The 8846-nt window shown below is 47.1% G+C and overlaps 1 protein-coding gene across 1 annotated transcript in view; it reads right to left on the reverse strand.

Annotated features, from left to right (window-relative positions):
* Positions 1-2467, reverse strand: part of LOC138489306 (zinc finger protein 84-like) — a 35926-nt gene extending 33459 nt beyond the window's left edge. The window contains exon 1 of the mRNA XM_069617006.1: positions 2386-2467. The gene's annotated coding sequence lies outside the window, so the exon portion shown is untranslated. The remainder of the gene's footprint in view (positions 1-2385) is intronic.
* Positions 2468-8846: the final 6379 nt, after the last annotated feature.

An 8846-nucleotide genomic window follows, 5' to 3' on the forward strand; every position in this document is an offset into this window, starting at 1 on the left:
CTGCCGTTCAGCAACTCTGCGCTTTTGCGCTTCAGAGATGCTAGATCGGAGTCGTACCAGTTGTTGTTCTTGGAGGTAGGTTTTAGGTGGATCCTAATGACAGGGGAAAAGGATGGTGCAGGTTAGTCAGGACAGAGTCAGAGGGAGAGTCAGATGTGAGGGTACGAGGGGGGGATGAAGGTGGAGGCGAATGCAGCGACTGACACTCACTTCATAGGTCAAATGACGGCAAAGGAGCTTGGCAGTGCTGGGGGTGGCTCGGATAGAGGGCCAAGGGGCCCCAGGTGGGAGGAGAGGAGAGAAAGGTCAGACCAGGAGAGGGGGTGGTGACCGGATTAGAGATAGGGATGTTGTCAGAAATGTAGGCGTCCAGGGTGTCACCGTCAGACTGGGTTGGGCTGCAAGGGAGAATAGAGAGGGAGTCACAGAGGACACGGAACTGAGCGGTGGATGGTTCAAGGGAGTCGAGGTGGATGTTGAAGTAACCAGGAAGAAGGAGTTTGGAAGAAGAGGTTGAGAGGCAGGAGACGAGGGTGGCCCATTCAGAGAGGAAGAGAGAAATAAGGCCAGGGGACCTGTAGATAGTGGCGAGAGAGATAGAGAGAGAGAGAAGGTGAGACCCCACACCTACAGACAAGGCATTTAAAAGAGGAGTAGGATTGAGTAGGTATGATGGAGGCAGGTACCCACTTAGGGAATATCAAGGCCACTCCACTTCCAGGCCTGTTGGGTCTGGGTTTGGAGAGGATTTTTTTTTTGGTATCAGGTCATATTGTTCCCATATATAAAGTCATCATACATATAGTCCCCGGGAAATGGCATAGGCAGCATTATATATGGGGACAATATATGGGGTAAATCGGAGCTGGGGTTGCGGGGGTGTCCTAACTCCCTTTAATAAAAATGTCAGGGGTTGCGTGGGTGTCCCCCGCATGTTCCTTATGATAATGTCTCTGCAAAAAAAAAAAAAAATATGCCGCATTCTTGCATGGTGACATTTTTGTGGGGACATTATCACATGGAACAATTGCTTAGCCCTCAGGAAGGAGAGTGTCAAGAGCAGTGACAGAGCTGGCATTGAACCATGTCTCGATAAGAGCGAGGATGTCAAGGTCAAAGTCTTCGAGAAGGAGACAGATGTCAGAGGAGCCATAGTTCCACTACTTTCTTTTTTACACTTCAACCCCTGAACAGGACAGACAAGAACAGAAGTAAAGAACGTGTGTGCTAGAGATAAAAAATACATGGGGAAAAATCTGTAGTGAGGGAGTGAAAGGATGACTTGGGAAAGGAAATGTAGATGGCGTAAAAGAATAAACATAAATGTGCAAAGGATACAAAGTGACTGAACATGGATTATGGGATGAGAAGAAGAAAGAGAGGCAAATCAAAAGTACGAGAGGAGAGATGAAGATCTAGGAGGGAAAGCAAACGTGTGAGTGGGAAGAATGAATAGAAACCATGACAAAGGAAATAAAGGAGGGTGCCACTTCTGTATAACCAGTGTCAGAAGTGCTTTAAGTGGGATGCTAAATACAGGGGGGACTCCCGTTAGAGGGCATGGCCTACGTCCGGTGTGTACTTAGGACACGCCTCCTAACAAGAGCCCCCACCCAAGGGAGGGGCTGTTAAGAGCAAGAGAGCTGGGCACACTTGCATTATTACCTTTAGTGCGCCCAGACCCTCATTTTTGTTCCAAATCATGGGCTTGGAGCATGTGATAAAAAAACTAAAAGGAGAGGCTGGGCGCACCAAAGGTGTGACCACTGCACCCCAGCGCTCCTTTTGTGCTTACCTCACCCAGCAGGCGGCCCTGTAATACAAGGGGCCACATGGTTAAAGGGTTGCCTGTGGGGTAGGCGTGCCTAGGGCTAGTCAGAGGTTAGCCCCAGCAGGTCCCCGGCTCGGGATGATCCCTTTCTTGTAGACTGCTGGGGCTCTGCCCTGTCTAGCCCCAGCCCACTTAAAGCACTGAGTGTCACAATGCAGTGTCAAATCTGTGCCCACAAGGTTAGCAATTTGTATTTCTCCTATGTTACCAACGGATCGTCCTTGTAGGTCTTTGGTGGATGTGCTGGTGCTTGGGGGCGGATGGCTGCGAGGGCTGGTATAAATGATCTTTAGTTATTATTACCTATGCTGATCCCTGCCCCTCCAGTGATAATTATACACAGGTGCACGTGTAATGCTTCTGCACCAGCTCGGGCAGCCAGAAAGTGGCCATATTGCGTGTCCTCCCCTTCTCGAGGCAGGACCCTTTCTAAAATTCTGGATCCAGCACTGGCCAGATTCCCTCCCAAGAACACGACTTTTCCCATAGTTGATGCTCCCCACGCTCCCTCGCACCTGTCATGCCGGATACTCCCCCACTCCCCTGCCACTCACCATCAATTTGTTTCGGAAGGATAATTCTATTTAATCCCAACCTCTATTCCAGAAGGACATCGGATTCAGGGTTTGTGCGCATGCGCCGGTGATTAGTGTCTCCAATTTCGAGCGTTTTCTTTACTTAGAGACGGGGTCACGTTTACATTACCTTTGCGCATGCGCTGATGATAGCCACTCAAAATATACGCATGCGCGGTAGATGTAATAATTCCCCTCAAATACATAGGTATTTGTGAACGCTGTACTGAGCTGTATTTCTAAGACTTGGTTGGAAAAAAGGAAGTCGCGTGACGGAGTCTGATAACAAACACTTAACCTTTGCCTTTTTAGAGCGACGAACCTGAATTTCCAAATCAAAAATACAATCAGAAGCGCCATCTGTTGGGTTTTACCCATTCTAGTAATTCCCTGATGTGTGTGAGCTTAGAGTGTTTAGTATGGAGTCTTGGCTGTAGAATGTCATTGTGTAAAGCTGCTCTGATTCCAAAGAGAGTCAGTAGGGAACTGAAGCCTAAGAACAGGGGGACCGGTGGATGTCTCTCTTGTTTTAAGAACTTGTCTTGAATATACCTTATCTAATCCTGATGTACTTACCTGAAACTAGGACCCCATTAAAGTTGTCTATGTCACCTGAGGCTCCAGAGCAATATGTACTTTCCTACTTTCAAAATCTAACACCATCCCGGCAGAATTCATATAAATTCGGTAATAAAAGGGGTCATATGCGGAAACCAACTTACTGTGGAACCGGTGCCCCTGCCCCACTGTACAGGTCTCAACTCTAGGTACAGCCTCCATCTTTGTCTCTTGTATGGTGAAACGTAGTGTATTGTGAGACCTGGGTCTCTGCCCCACCATACAGGATTCTTAACTCTAAACATTACTCTCAACCATTTGTGTTGTAATGGCGGGTGAAAACACCCGATTTTATATTTGGCGGGTGAGAGCCCATTGAAATGAATGGGCGTGCAGGAGGCTTGGCGTGTGAGTTAGCTCTTTACAAGGCGGGTGACACCCACCAAAAGCGTGTGAGTTGAGAGCTATGCTCTAAACATTTAGCCAAACTGCAAAGGTCAGCTGCGAGACATATAACCCACTAACCAAAAAAGCTAAATAATTCTGCTTACCTAACTCATACAAAAACCTACACAACCACCTCTTACAGAGCAAAACGCACGCACTTCACCACACCGCAACCCGCATCAACAGCACACAAGGCCTGACTTCAATCCGATACTCGCACCAAAGCTCAGCGTACAGTGTATACCAAACTGAAGCCGTCAACAGGACACCACTTCTCTCACTATCCTACTCCCTCTTCACCCACCCCGCCTTCTCGTTACAGATCCGCCTGAGCACCTGGGGACCAATTCCGTTGGTGACGGTGCGCTATACAAATACCTTTAACATTTACATGAACGTCCGGATGGGGCCGTGGAGGCCGGGGTAATAAGAGTGCTGGTGATAGATAGCTCGTAAGAACCCCTTCAGACAGTCCTGGTCTTGTACATTGGATTTGTAGTTTAATATTTTTCCTTGAAAGCATGAGCCTTAAAGGCACAGCATACAATATATAAAAACAGCTCAAGCTGATGCCCTGTGCTGTGCATAACATGGCGAAAAGGAAGACCACAAGAACACACATGCTGTAAGAAGACCCACCACCTCACTTGAATGACGTGGGGCATATTGGCATTTGCTGTACCTGCTTTACCAATGTTAGCTAGAAGAGTATCAGAAAATAGTCATATGTAAAGTGCATAGAAACCTTATGAAACGTACATAGCAGTTGAATCATAGGTTCCCAAATAATGTATTCTGCTGGTCGTCTGTGACGTATGGAATGGAGAGAATACACACACAATTCTCTGAACAATATATGACTAACACCTCGTTCTTACTCGTTCTAATTGAGGTGGGTCCACATCACCCAAGACCGTCACCCTGCTTCCTTCCACCAGTCCTCTTTGGTGTGAGAAAGTGCATTTTATTTGAATTTGATTCAGCCCCGCTCTCCCTACCCCCACCTCCTATCTGGAGAGCCCTATAAAAACAAAAAGCACCCCTTTTTCTGTCCTTAGGGACACAGAATAAGCTATCACAATGCTGCACACTAGGTAATAAATCAGGGATGAAAGTAAGTAAAAAGCCAATGTTCTAAAAAAATATATTTTCTTGTGTACAAAAAGGGATCAAAGTGGCCTAACCAGTCTCTAGTGCCCAACAATGGACTATGGTGGCAGTTAGCAGTGAAAAGTACCTTTTTGTGGTTCTTGGTGGTTCTACAGCTTTTGTGCGAGGAGTTCAATCCAAGCTCGGATGCAGCCAGTTGTGTAGATCCAGGCAGCGAGCTGCCATCGGGCTGGGGTGAATACGGTGCTCCGAGTGGTTCAAAGGCAGCATTCAAGCAATGCAGGTTGGAGCACTGGTCGAGCCAGTTCGAATCAGGGTTGTAACTTCTGGGACTTCTTCTTTTAAAGGCCTAAGTCCACAGATGATTGGACTAACTATAGCCTACTTTAGGGGTCCAATCCCTGTCCTTGAATAAGTGGACTTTGCTTTCTGACAAGACGCCCAAAGTACTTTGTGCTAAAGGAGGTGGAGGGACCAGGAAGGAGAGATAGAGGTAAAGAGAAACAAGATGGTGGAATCTTCATTGAGTTGTTAAGAGCTCCCTCTGTCTAAACTAACCTACCCATTCCCTTCTCAATACACAAACCCACACCTTCCCTTCTCAATAGAATCAAAGGCCTTTAGATATGTAGCACCCTGGTATGAGGCTGAGCCTTTCTGATTGGGTGTGCTCTTTGATTCCTGTTTGCAAGCAGCTTCCTGTGGAGTGGCTGTCTACTGGGCAGGGTGTTACCTGCCCTCACAAAAGGATCAAAGGGAGGCAATACCCGAGACTACAGTACACAGCCTTTTTTGGGAAGAATGTACATAATCCCTTCACAGCTCAGCTGTGCTCACTGTGTTGACAGATGTGTGATATCAAATTTCTGTAGCTGTAAAAATTGCGGGAAATACCATTCACAATACCTTAACTCAGGCCTGGCTGATATTTAAAGATTATTCTGCCACCAGAACAGTAGAGTAATAATTATAGGTTTTGGTACAGGCGAGCATATATTAAATGTAGTCCCTGTGCTGCAGGGCATGGCAGTCACTGCAGCTGTGCAATGGGCACTTGTGTCCTCTGAATCTACTTTGTGCCACTGGTAGAACAGAAACTACATATCAGGATACTGGTGAAGCAGGGCACAGGTACACAATATGCTTTTGACCTGGAGCTTATGAAACTGGAATCTGACTGGCAGATAACAATTTCAGAGATGGAATTACTTGCATCGTTTTATCAGGATCTATGTGTTTTCACCACTGAAAACAAACATCGTTGGGTAAACAATATTTATTTTCACCCGCTAAACACCCATCCCAACATATTTTAGGAGAGGTGCAATTATATAAACAAACTGCAATCCTAGAAAATGTGGGGAAGGTGTTGGATAGTGGCTGAAAAACAATATTGTTTATTCAACAATGTTTTTTTTCAGTGCTTAAAACATACTGCATACCTTCTATTAATTAATAAACATAAAAAGCCAGGGCTTCTACACCCTTGCCAGAAGGCAGTTCCTCACAGTTGCAGACACAAAGCAAAATGAACATGCCAGCGTGACTGTCGCTGGAGGTTCTTGACAGAAAGACCCCAGGAATAGAAAGTATGCCAAGGGTCAAAGCAGAACATAAGCCCCAGGGCAAGTCTTGTGGTCTGCCTTATATATTTTAGATGTATAGTACTAGACTTAGCTCTAAATGCATTGGTATAACCAAGCGATTCGAAACAAATGCATAACATGTAGCTATTCCATTAGTGTTGTAATTACAGTTCAAAGTTTTAACAAGTGGGTAGGATATTCACTCGTTTCACAATGTGCTGTTGAGTTTTGTAAGCAAGTCCCCTCTAGAGACAATGGGCCTCATTACGAGGTCAGCGGTAACCTCCCGGTGCGACCGGCGGGTTGCCGCCGACATCGTAACACTGTTTCCGGCACCTAGTGTCACAAGTCTAGGCGGAGAGTACAGGGCAGAGGCTATCTCTCACTCTATGCAAGTAGATTAAGGGAGATTCCGGAGACAATGCTAGAATAGAACAGATTAAATGTACATACCAAGCTGTTAGTTGAAACAGGTATTCACGAGAACTGCAGGAGCAGGCTGTAAACAAAGAGACAGAGAAAAGGCAAAGACAAGCAAGTACGCTTGGCAACTTGGATTGATCAGAAATAAGGGTGTACTGGAATATGATAAGGGGTCTCCAGGGATTAAGGAATGCCCTTGGGATAGGTACCAGCAGATTACTCTTAACAACAGTCATACAGCAACGTCATGACTTAGGCGTGCCGAGCAAACTGTTGTACTCAGTCCAAGGGTAAAACTGAAAGACCATATACCGAGGCAGGTACGACTTCAACGGACTAGGTGAAGGCAACAGAAGTCTTCCCTTATCTGATCTGAACGGAGACCAACCCAGGGTCACACTGTAAAACGGATTCAAGTGGGGACACCACAGTGGACCAAGATGTATACAAGTAGAAAGCAGTGTTGAAACAAATAACCAGGTACCGGACAGGATAGGATATCAGAAGTTGGAACAGGCAGGAAGCAAGGCAAGGAACCCAGAGGAACAGGGCAGAAGGCAGAGGAGTGCAGCAAAGCTGTCAGACGGGAGCCCAAAGGAACAGGGCGGAAGATAGCGGAGTGCGGCAGAGCCGTCAGGCAGGAGCCCAGAGGAGCACGGCGGAAGGCAACAGAGTGCAGCAGCGCCATCAGGAGAGAGCCCACAGGAGCAGGGCAGAAGGTACAGGTGGGAGCCCAAAGGAGCAGGGCGTAAGGCAGCAGAGTGTGGCAGATCCGCCAGGTGGGAGCCCAGAGGAGCAGGGCGGAAGGCAGCGGAGTGCGGAAGAGCCGTCGGGTGGGAGCCCAGAGGAGCAAGGCGGAATGCAGCAGAGTGTGGCAGAGCCGCCAGGTGGGAGCCCAGAGGAGAAGGGCGGAAGGCAGTGGAGTGCGGCAGAGCCATCAGGTGGGAGCCCAGAGGAGCAGGGCGGAAGGCAGCAGAGTGTGGCAGAGCCGCCAGGTGGGAGCCCAAAGGAGCAGGGCGGAAAGCAGCAGAGTGTGGCAGAGCCGCCAGGTGGGAGCCCAGAGGAGCAGGGCAGAAGGCAGCAAAGCCGCCAGGTGGGAGCCATTACAAGTCCCGCAGGTGCCGAAAAATGTTAGTCCCCATTCCCATGGAGTCCAACAGGACTCCATGGGAATGGGTTCATGGAAGCACCGGCACCGTCACTAACGGTGCCGGTGCTTCCGTGATGAGTCTGCCTACCGGCGCCGCTGCGCCCGGAATGGTAGACCTGTCAGGCATACTCATAGTGTGGCGGTCCGGAAACAAGGGTGCCGGTAAGCTTACTGGCACCCTTGTTTCCTGACCGCCACACTTGTAATGAGAGAGACCCAATGTCCAATAATAAAAAATTGAATTGTACAACTGCTGGTTATACATTGGAGAATTTAAATAGAATGTCTGTGTAGTCTTCTAAAGGTTGGGCTTCTGCCGAATCTTGAAGCAGGAGATTGCACAGAGTTAGGGTGTAGTGTTGCAACCCCAGTCAAACTAAAGGCCTTTCTTAAGCATTGTCTATGCAAGCAAACTTGTCGTAGAATCCCCAATTTAAACATTTAATAAGCCCTGCCCGGGCAAGTTATCAGGCGCTAACATGTAAATTAGAGAATGCTTATATGCTGATTTGAAAATGTCAAGCAAATTCTTAAAGCTACTTATCAACTGCTTTTTAGCAAGTGGAATGCTAATAAATATTTATTGAGATCATGCCATTTTTGAATGTACTAAGCATTTCAGTATCTGTTTAATAAATACTAATGTCTAAAAACTAATGTCTAACCCTACTGCTAAAGGGGAGTTCCCTTCCAATCAAACAAAACTAAGGTGCTCATCAATGGTCCAAATAAAAATAGTCCTCCATCCAAATCCTATCCTATAAACTGGCCCTACCACTTAGAAAAAATGTAAAAGAAAAGTAAGTAAAGTACTCTGCACTCAGAGTTGTTCAGACCAATCTCTCTCAGGCGTTCCAGGAGTCCCTCCTGGTTTTGGATATACTAGTTATCCATAGAAAACAGTTCTCCTTCTTTTAACAGTACTTGACAGCCTATCAAAGTTCCTCAAAAAGTTTTCCAAGTTCCACAAAGTAAGTCTCAAGTCCCTGAAAATACAAAACGGCCAAGGTTCGTTAGGTGGAGGGATATTTCCCTGATCGTTTTCCACCTCTTAGGTTCCTGTCTCCCCACTTGGTTGAAGTATTGGGTTCCTCTTTGATCCCCTAGTGTCTGCTGTTTACTTTTCGTATTGGGCCCCTCTGGTTTCCTTGGGTTCCTCTGTCCCA

Source organism: Ambystoma mexicanum, chromosome 9 (assembly GCF_040938575.1).
Source record: "Ambystoma mexicanum isolate Mex_15411 chromosome 9, UKY_AmexF1_1, whole genome shotgun sequence".
NCBI lineage: Eukaryota > Metazoa > Chordata > Amphibia > Caudata > Ambystomatidae > Ambystoma > Ambystoma mexicanum.